This window comes from Helicoverpa zea, chromosome 4, assembly GCF_022581195.2.
Source record: "Helicoverpa zea isolate HzStark_Cry1AcR chromosome 4, ilHelZeax1.1, whole genome shotgun sequence".
Classification (NCBI taxonomy): Eukaryota; Metazoa; Arthropoda; class Insecta; order Lepidoptera; family Noctuidae; genus Helicoverpa; species Helicoverpa zea.
Window position 1 is genome coordinate 2,904,178 of NC_061455.1, and position 10,190 is coordinate 2,914,367.

General features: G+C 35.1%; 1 long non-coding RNA gene across 1 annotated transcript; it reads left to right on the top strand.

Moving 5' to 3' along the window:
- The first annotated feature begins 301 nt into the window (after positions 1-301).
- LOC124629848 lies at positions 302-1,294 on the top strand. Its single transcript, XR_006984347.1, has 2 exons — positions 302-394; positions 510-1,294. It is a non-coding gene; the product is annotated as an uncharacterized LOC124629848 (long non-coding RNA).
- The last annotated feature ends 8,896 nt before the right edge of the window (positions 1,295-10,190 follow it).

Consider the following 10,190-nt stretch of genomic DNA (forward strand, 5'->3'; position numbering starts at 1 on the left):
TGTTTACCATAAGTCAGAAAACCAATCAATGATTTTCATTGCACTCTATGTCGACGATCTGATTATATTTACTTCTCCAAACTTTCAAGGGAAAGATAAAATTAAAGAAAGTTTGAGACAAGAATTCGAAATTACAGATTTAGGGCCAGCTCAACATATTTTAGGTATGAAACTGTCAAGAAAAGATAGTGGATTCTCTCTTGATCAGTCTAACTATATTCAAAAATTGTTGAAGAGATTTCGAATGGAGGATTGCAAGCCTGCAGGTACTCCAATGTAGACCGGCCTGAAGTTACCCCAGGAGACGCAGAAGGATGATACTTACAACTACAGGGAACTGGTTGGTTCGCTTATGTACATAGCAGTCTGTACTAGACCGGACATCAGCCATGCGGTAAGCTACCTCAGCCAATTTAATAATTGTTTTGGAGAGGTTCACTGGAAAGCTGCGAAGAGAGTCTTAAGATACTTAAAAGGTACAATTAATTTATCTCTTGTTTTCTGTAAAGGTGGGATGGATATTACAGCTTATGCGGATGCAGACTGGGCGTCTAATAACATCGACCGTAGATCATATACAGGCTATGTCTTTCTATTGGGTAAGTCCATCATCTCTTGGGAAAGTAAAAAGCAGCGTACTGTTGCTTTATCAAGCACTGAAGCAGAATACATGGCTTTGTCTGACACATGTAAAGAAGCTCTGTTCATTAGAAAGTTTTTATTTGAGATGCTTGGTGTCATGGCTAAAATAACTGTTCTTAATGATAATCAATCTGCAATAAAACTTTGTAAGAATTTTATGTTTCATTCTAGGACAAAATATATTGACATACGTCACCATTTTATAAAAGAAATTGTTAATGATGGTATTGTAGAAGTTAAGTATATGTCAACAAATAATATGTTAGCCGATGTATTGACAAAGCCACTTAATAAAAATTTGCATTGTAAATTCACGAATTTATTGTTAACTGTGTAACTTAATTTTATTACATGAATGGTTTAGTGTTTATAGTGTAACCTAAATGTTTGTGTGTTTATTTATGTTGACTGTTAAATTCGTTAGGAATGTTATGCATATTTTCTTGTTTATTTTTGTGTTATGTAAAGGTTAGAGTTGAACAGCTTGCGTTTAAGGGCCAGTGTTGAAGATGTGTAAACGCAACCTAATGTTATCTGTTATCTGTATCTAGTTTATCTGTGGTAGCTGTCACTCGTCCCTTTTTTTTCACTATGATCTTTTATTGTACGCTTGTGTATATTTATAAAAATAAAATATCCGTTTATATTTCAATGTAACTTCGTTTAATTACCGAAATATCCAACACATACATGGTACAATTTGAAGCCAACGTACCTCCTCCGACACGATACCGACCCGATATCGTATCGTACCCAATAAAAACGTCATTCCAGTAATAGCCGGGTCAATACGCGTATTGTACCGCCGTATCCAAGTAACTGTCGACCTCATCAACTATTGACCGGTTCGTATCGACCGACACACTTGTCTACGATACCTATGGTAATTTGTTATTGGCTTCTATGTATTACTGTTATGTAGAAAGAAGTAGTAAATAGTAGAAGGTATTTTTTAAATGGATATTGGATAGGCATTTTGTTGATTTTTGTTGAATACGCACCAAAGTTTAGTTCAAGTTTAAGACACATTATTATTTAGCTAACACAAAATAAGACACCTTTGATTCTTGCCGTACCTATAACCGCGTCAGTTTCCCGTCGTCAAACTGCTAAACGCACCTACCATTTAGTCCCCTCCCCGGTCCAGTCTGCTCCGTACTCATCATCCTCCGAACCTTTTTCCCAATCATGCTGGGGTCGGCTTCCAGTCTAACCGGATTCAGCTGAGTACCAGTGCTTTACAAGAAGCGACTGCCTATCTGACCTCCTCAACCCAGTTACCCGGGCAACCCGATACCCCTTGGTTAGACTAGTGTCAGAATTACTGGCTGCTGACTACCCGTAACGACTGCCAAGGATGTTCAATGACAGCCGGGACCTACAGTTTAACGTGCCATCCGAAACACAGTCAATGGTGTCTAAGATATACTTAGAAAGTACATACAAACTTAGAAAAGTTGCATTGGTACTTGCCTGACCTGGGATCGAATCCGCGCCCTCATACTTGAGAGGTTGGTCCTTTACCCACTAGGCCACCACGACATATCCACCAGTCTGCTCCGTACTATTTATCTAAATTTCTTTCACCGCCAAAGCATGACAAATAAACAAACACTGTTGGCCTTACTACAAAAACTTAAACGCCTGTTTTACACTAAGACTTGTCTAAAAAAAATGTGGTTGCAAAATGAACCATATGTCAACGTCATGATTTGACATTTTTTTAGACAAGTCTAAACTGACGTTAAAAAGTTTTTGTGGTAAGACGGTGTCTCTTTAACTAATTATTTTCATTAGAAAACGTAATTTATTAAAAAAGGAAGAGACCAATCAAACAGAACGTATCAGATTTAAATTATTCTTATAACTAAAGCTGCGTCTAGACAAAACAAATAAAAAACAAGATCCATCATTTAATTTTTATCCTATCAAATCATTTTCATACAACAGTTTCGTTCTTTTTTCGAATTTACCAATCAGATCAGCATAGGCATTAACTAGTTTAAACGCATCCTAAACATGTCCCACAGCGCCGCATGTCACTGGCCACATGAATTACTGTGCAGCATTATGATTGGCTGCCAAGCATGCACTGCAATAACTGACGAGAATAAATCATTAAAATTAGAACACTTTCTATAGGTAGGTACTAGGTACTAATATAGTCAAGAGAAAACTTTTCGTTTCTTTGTACCATGGAGAGCACAATACCGTCTTTCCTTTCTCTGTGGTTTGTACCCTAAAAACTCCAAAAATATTTTACTGCTGTACACAAAGGATCGAAATGGGCAGGATTTTGGAGAGCAGTGGAACAGTTGAGACGAGGAAAAACATCATTCATATTTTGAAACAAATCATTTATTGAAAAAAAAAAATAGTTCTGCTTTACTATTTTAATGAAAATCAATACCAAAATTATAACACAACCAGTACTCACTACAGCATTACCAACGTTCACTATTCACGCCAAAACATAACAGGCAACTGATTAATGTTTTAATAAGACGAGCCCATTCACTATATAAAGTACGTGTCAATGAATCATTGAGAACAAAGAGCTTTAGAATAGTTATGAATGGGCGTACATAAAGTTCTACACTACACATTACCAGTCTATGTAACAATATGTTTTGTGTGGTGTCAACGATCCTAAATAAGGGGGATAAATTATGTGGAGTGATAATTTTCAACAGCCTACATATATGCCAATACTGGATCATTTCTCTTGAATTTTTTTATGTTAAATAGGTACCTAATGTAAAAAATATACGACAATTTAAGGAGCTTAAAATTTGACAAAAGATCACCCCTTGTCTTTAGGCTTTTTCCAGCAAAAGAGATGGCCTTAAAAACTTCGCCAAAATGTATCAAGTATCAACAATCTGACACAAGCATAACTACTTCACAAATTCACTCAAAAACTGTCACCAAAATAATATTAGAAATGAAACATTTCAACCCCGTACCACAGATTACTATAATAGTTACTACGTACACCAGTACACTTAACACCGATTATGACAGCCTACAAAATAGCCAACACAAAATTCTCAGAAACAAACAACAAAATCGATACATCAAAATCTAGTTACACGTACTAATTAACTCTAAACTTAATGATACATTGCTACAAGTACATACCATTCACAATGAATACAACAGAGTAATTAATATCGCAGGCCGAAATAGTATCAGGTCAACGCCAATGATATTATATATATAATCTGGTCAACGCACTGAAAATCAATGCATTTGAACATTTATGCTTATATTACGAGCACACTAGAAACTTTTTAGTCGGCCGATAGTTTAATCTGACGCTTCATAAGTACACAAATAAATGGTAGTGATGTCCTTACTGGCTACTGCGGCTGTTCTGATATAAGTAGATCAGCCAGCAGCGCAGGATATGTTATAGTGCACAAGCATATGCGCAGAAAGAAACAGGTGTACTCACTATTCCTTCACTCTCATAGCCCGATGGGACGGTAAACCAACACGACCTCGCGCTCAGTCGCCGAGCTTGCGACAGTTCAACCAACGAGGCAGTTGCACGTGCAATAGCAGGATCTTAGTGCTCACATAATAACTGTCAGATTGGCGGTATCAGACTGACAGAAATCTTTCATTGGAATCAAGATTTTCTTAAAAAAAATGCCAATCATCGGGCCAATTGTCAGCCGACTGTTTAATGGCAGTGTGCGAACACTCTTAGCGAATAAATTGATGCTAATACGATGTCAGAGAGTTGCATATTGAATTATTTGATGACATTATTGATTTTATTTACAGGTGTAAATATTTCTAGGATTTTTATAAATAGTAAATCTATAATATTGTATTGAAGCCTTAATTGCTCCAGCTGTGCCTTTGCATGGGGTCTCAATTTCTGTATACATGTCGTTCTGAGTTTTAAAAATCTGTCATGAATCAACAGCCTGAAAGTTGTTGTAAAAAAAATTCTCTGATATTAGGACTTTGACCAACAGCCTTGACAAGAAGAATGAACCTAGACGCCTAGATCATCAGGGAGATCAAAAAAATATGTCATCAGATTTGCAAACCTGCAGTGCATACGATAACAAGAATAAATAAGTATTGCTGTTTTCTTATAAATTTTCTGTCTATATTTCCATTTAAATCCGCGAGTTACTATTATTAAATTAAAAACAAAACTTCTTCAACCATACACAATCGGAAATACTCGACACCAAATATGAATCGGCTGGTTGCCAACTAAATGGGTGCAGGCCCATTCATATACTCATATCAGTATGTATGTATGTCATATTCTGTATCATTAACTAACATAACGCTTCTAATGAGAATGTACACCGCTCATAAAACTGCCAAATGATATTTTTTTAAGATTATAACATATTTTTAGTTGGCAGCGATTCGAGGAATGCTCACTATGATAGAAATTTGCTTATGTAAGATGAAATCAACGACAATAATGTGCTCGATGACAGGTTTAATGATGCTGTTGAAGACATATTTTTATTTGAACAAAAGATTAATCATTAGATATTTTTGTAGTGTTTATTTTTACAGAGGGCCACACCTACCACGGACGTCATCATAACATAGTTTGTACGTATTTGTTATAATTAAAAATATAAGATAGAATTTAGATTTTACATAATACCTATGACTCCTGTCAATACAACATTTATATAATTACTTAATTTTTTTTATAGATAATCAAGGTGAAATAACTTCTTTGTCAATAACAATAAAGTCTAATGTTGCTTTTCTATTTATACAAACGCTTTCACAAATAGAACGCTAGATTATTCCTGGATGCCTTGGGTTATATTTAATTGAGACAAAAAATCTACTTCACTGTGACGCAAACGTAGACAACAGAATGTAAGAAATCTTTATGTATCTGTTATTATATGAAATCTATATTTTGTAGCACTAACAACTATCAATTTGCACAAAACATACGGGAGTATTTTGTTCGTACATTTTGATTATTGTGAACTTATAGTAGTCAACTTCGAAGAAGCAAAGGTATTTGACGAGAACTCTTATAATTAAAATGAGTTGCAAAAAAAAATAATTAAAAACGAATCTCATATCTTTTTGTTTAATTATCAGGTTGCATTTATTAAATGATGCAGAAAAAAAATGACTAGTAGGTACAAAAAATATTAACAAAGCCAGAAAATCTTGGATTATTTTTCGTTCTTCCTCGATTTTGCGGAACCCAACCCGTAATGGTTGTTTTTGTTTATTCAGAAGGCAATAGTCGGTAAGTGTACAATAGACCGTGAGCTCCAATATGTCTCCAAAGACCTATTAAGTGAACACACTCTTAGTGCAGCACATTTTGGGTTACAACATGGTAATAGAAATGATATTTACACCTACTTGTTGTCACATTGGGTAGGAAAAATAGTAAGTGAAGTGCTGTTTGGTTTATATTTAGTTTTAGTGGTTCGGGGATAAAGTCTTATTTGAAACTCATTTTACTTATCATACGTTTTCTAGTTTTTTTATTAGAGTTTATAAGAATAAGAAATAAGACTGTGTTTCATGAATGAGGAATAGGTGATAAAGTTTGATTTCTCGGAATTGATTTTACAATAATAATTTTGTAACATGACGGACGGACATCTAACTATCTATTTTTACATTTTTGTCTTTTAAATATTTTTCCGACACATCCATATCCAGTGTTAAACGTCCACGTTACCTTCCCATCTGCTCAATATGCATGACCATGTTTATTCCGTCCAAAACAATTATAAGCCTGTAGTTAAATCAAGTGTTAAAATGCTCAACTAGACTGCACTAAATGCATTTGGAGGCGTTTCCCTCAATTCGCCAAGCCGTTGGCGGGTACTTAGGGCTGTCAAGTACTAAAACTGTTTTTTAATGCCTCGTTTATTTTTAAACTTGGGTGCAAGAAATATGGGTAAAAATATTCTGTAACAAGAATAGGTAATTTATTAATCAATTTTTAATGCCAGAAAAAGAACACAAAAATATGACGTATTTCACGTCTTGTTTCAAAATGATTTCTTTTTCTTCAAATCTAACAGTAATCAGGATTTTGAAAAGTTGAAAACCACGTGCCCAACTTCAAAAAGACTTTGACATTTTCTTGTGTTTGTTGTTTCTCGAAACCTGCATTTCTCACAAATAAATCTTTCACCATCCACCCACATAAATTTGTACGGAACAACTAAATCAGAGACTTCACTAACCCTGGAGGCACAGCACAAACTGCACTAATTGTTTTGGAGTCGATCCAAAATATATACTTACCAAAATTTCACTCGTAACACGGTGCATTTGTGAATTGTTTCACTTATATACCGGCTCCAAGATTTATGTGCACACCTCTTACATTTATTACGATTTATTAGAACAACAGCTGGGTCGGTTTTTTGGGCTCCCACTGTATTTTGGGATCGATAAAACAAAAACAGACCTGTATTTCGTGCCATTGTTTTTGCTGCCTCCATTTTCGTAGGAAGGGTAAATGGAGGATTCTGTGTTTTGAAGTTTCTTGTTGTCACTGTCTTGGGATTAATTTATTTGGATCGAAAGATACTGGGCTTAGGGCGAACAAATTTGGGAAAGCAAAAACTTGGTTCGAATCCCTCTCAGGTGATGCTATTAATATATATTTTGAGTAATTGCTTATCTTTTGGGATTGGATTAATTTATTTTTAAGTAAGGAAACGTTAATTGATTAATAAATTCCAGAAGAAAATTCCCGAAAGAAAAAATGCTGAAGAAGTCTTCAGGAATTTTTAATTTATACTAAAGATTATTAATCAATTAATTAATGGTAAAAGAGCTGTTATTATTATTTTTATAAATAATCATTATGCCATAATTATGCACCTTATACCTACCTACTTTATTATATATGTTTTGTTTTTGGCTGAATCGAAAATAGCTAAACATACAAGTACACAAGTGTGCGGCACCAGATAACAAAAGCTACACTGACCTATTGCCAACAGGGAACACTGTTTATGTAGGTGTATTAAATTCCCAGATACCACGGAACCGATTTATTACATAGTAAGTAATATTGATACATAAATAACATCAGTCGTTAATATGTCCAGCAAATCATATGGAGTCGAGCTCCTTCCTGCATTGATAAAACAATGCTAGACATTGTTTGTAAACAAACTTTAATTCATTCATTTTATAAGGAACTTTCTTACGTAATATTCAAAATTAAATCCAAAACTAAAGAAAAACGTATATGTTATTTATCTACTTTTTCGGTTGAGGAGGCTAAATAGGCAGTCGCTCCTTGTAAAACAGTGGTACTCAGCCGCATCCGGGTAGACTGGAAGCCAACCGGAACATAATTGGGGAAAAAGGCTCGGGAGATGATGACAGTAGCATAGAGATGATGATAAAGGTAAAAATATTTACCATGTTTCTCAATTATGTGCAGACCGACGTTCAACTGTCACAGGGTCAAGTAACCTGGAGAACGATGGTAGCTAGTCACCATAGTCATGTCCTTCAATCAATGTTTTCAGTCAGTCTGATACCGGCTAAATAACTTGATGCGTCTAACTTAATCAATGACAAATTGCCTATGTATTTAAGAAAAATAGTCAGCCAATTATTTATCTTTATCGCCAAAAAACAAACCCAAAACATCTCGTCTCACAAATTCAGTAACAAAACACGACTCTAGTACACAAGTGACTCATACATATACGTATTGTGTAACGGGTCGTTAGGCTTTACTGTAGTCGAGCTAAACTAGGCGTTAAACTCATGAACCAGTTCTAGATAACCGGATTAGTGATAGCAGTGTTCACAGATGGAAAGGTTTTCTGTAATCGAGGTTGGGTGAAAATTGGATGGGTCTGTAATGTGGGGTTGTTTATCTACTAAATAGGTTTACAAATCTTTGAGATATTTTGGGGAAGACTTATAGTAAAAAAACTGTTGCGTTAGATTAGCGATCGGGTTGCCCGGGTAACTGGGTTGAGGAGGTCAGGTAGGCAGTCGCTTCTTGTAAAGCACTGGTACTCAGCTAAATCCGGTTAGACTGGAAGCCGACCCCAACATAGTTGGGAAAAAGGCTCGGAGGATGATGTTAGATTAGCGATCGCAAGTATGATTGCTGTGCACGGGGTCTCGGGTTCGATTCCCGCGTCAGACAGCAATCAATCAATTGATTTCAGAAACTTTGACCAAGCTGCCTGGAGTCATGGAATTAAGGTGGTGTTCCACTACCGTGCGATAGGTGGACAGGCATAGATACAGTCTTCGACTGTTACTAGTAGTTGTTGTTACAGGCGTTGTCAGGTGGATTTTAGAAACTTTCCACTGGGGCTCGTAAGGTAATAAAATAAGATGAAGTAGTAAATAAGAATCAAAATACATGATTAAAAAAAACGATAAAGCTGTTAACTGTATTATACTGCGGTTATGTGTAATAACTACAAAGTCTAATATATCCACGTGTATCAAAAATAAGTTATTCTTTATATAAGATTTTATAACCGCACGGCTGGTGACAGAACTATCGTGCACCGGGAACGTTGCACGCCCGAAATAATTACACTTTCGAGGTCGCTACCTACGTACGCATTTTATTTTCTTCTGTGCACCGTTTGCTTGGTAAATCTGCAATATAGTGTAATTGTGTAGTAGTTAAGAAACAGTTTTATTGTTTTGACTTTCTTTGTTGAAGTAAACACATTGGATTTCGGAGTCTCGGTTGTGTTTCCTCTTTTTGCTTTTAATTTAATGTGGTCTTAAATGTTCTGGGTAGATTGGATTAAATTGTATATTGAAATAGTGTACTGTCGCGAAGCTGTTGATTGATGTGATTGGTATAATAAATTATTTATCATTTATATTTCATTATCTGAAATCTAAATTGTATGTATTCATGTCTTATTGACCAGCAAGTGAACAAAAATTTTACTTAAGACACTGCCTACCCTACGGAGCTAATTTTGCAAAGGTAAGATGATGTTTCTGGTGTACTAAGCATAATTACTAGAGGTCAATAACCTTGACAGGCAGCTGTCAATTTTTATTTTGTCCTATTCTTGTATCACACAGAAGAAACATAATTAATTTTGGCATGTGTGAGATAAAATAAGTCTGCAGTTGAAAGAGAAGGAAATCCCGTAATGATTGTTATCTGAATGACTAATAAAAGAAATGAATATTTAAGACGCAACATTCAAAAAATATCATTCTATTCCTTTGAGAAAAAATGCTGGTATGAATATTGCCTACCTTCTTGAATTAATATTAGTCCCCAGGCCGGCGAACAAATTTTTTTTTTGATACATATACATTTAAGACTTTTTTTTCACCTATCAATTCTTAGTATTTTAGAAGATATAGCCCAAATAAGGCGTATTATCGATAGATTTTACTATTTTAGGGAATAATGTCCCACCTCAAGGTATGAACCGTATGACAATCGAAAGATCTTTTTAAGCGCTATATTCCGTCTTAACATACCACTTACCGATTCTTAGTATTTTGGAAAATATAACTGACCTAAGGCATATTATTGATACTTTACATTG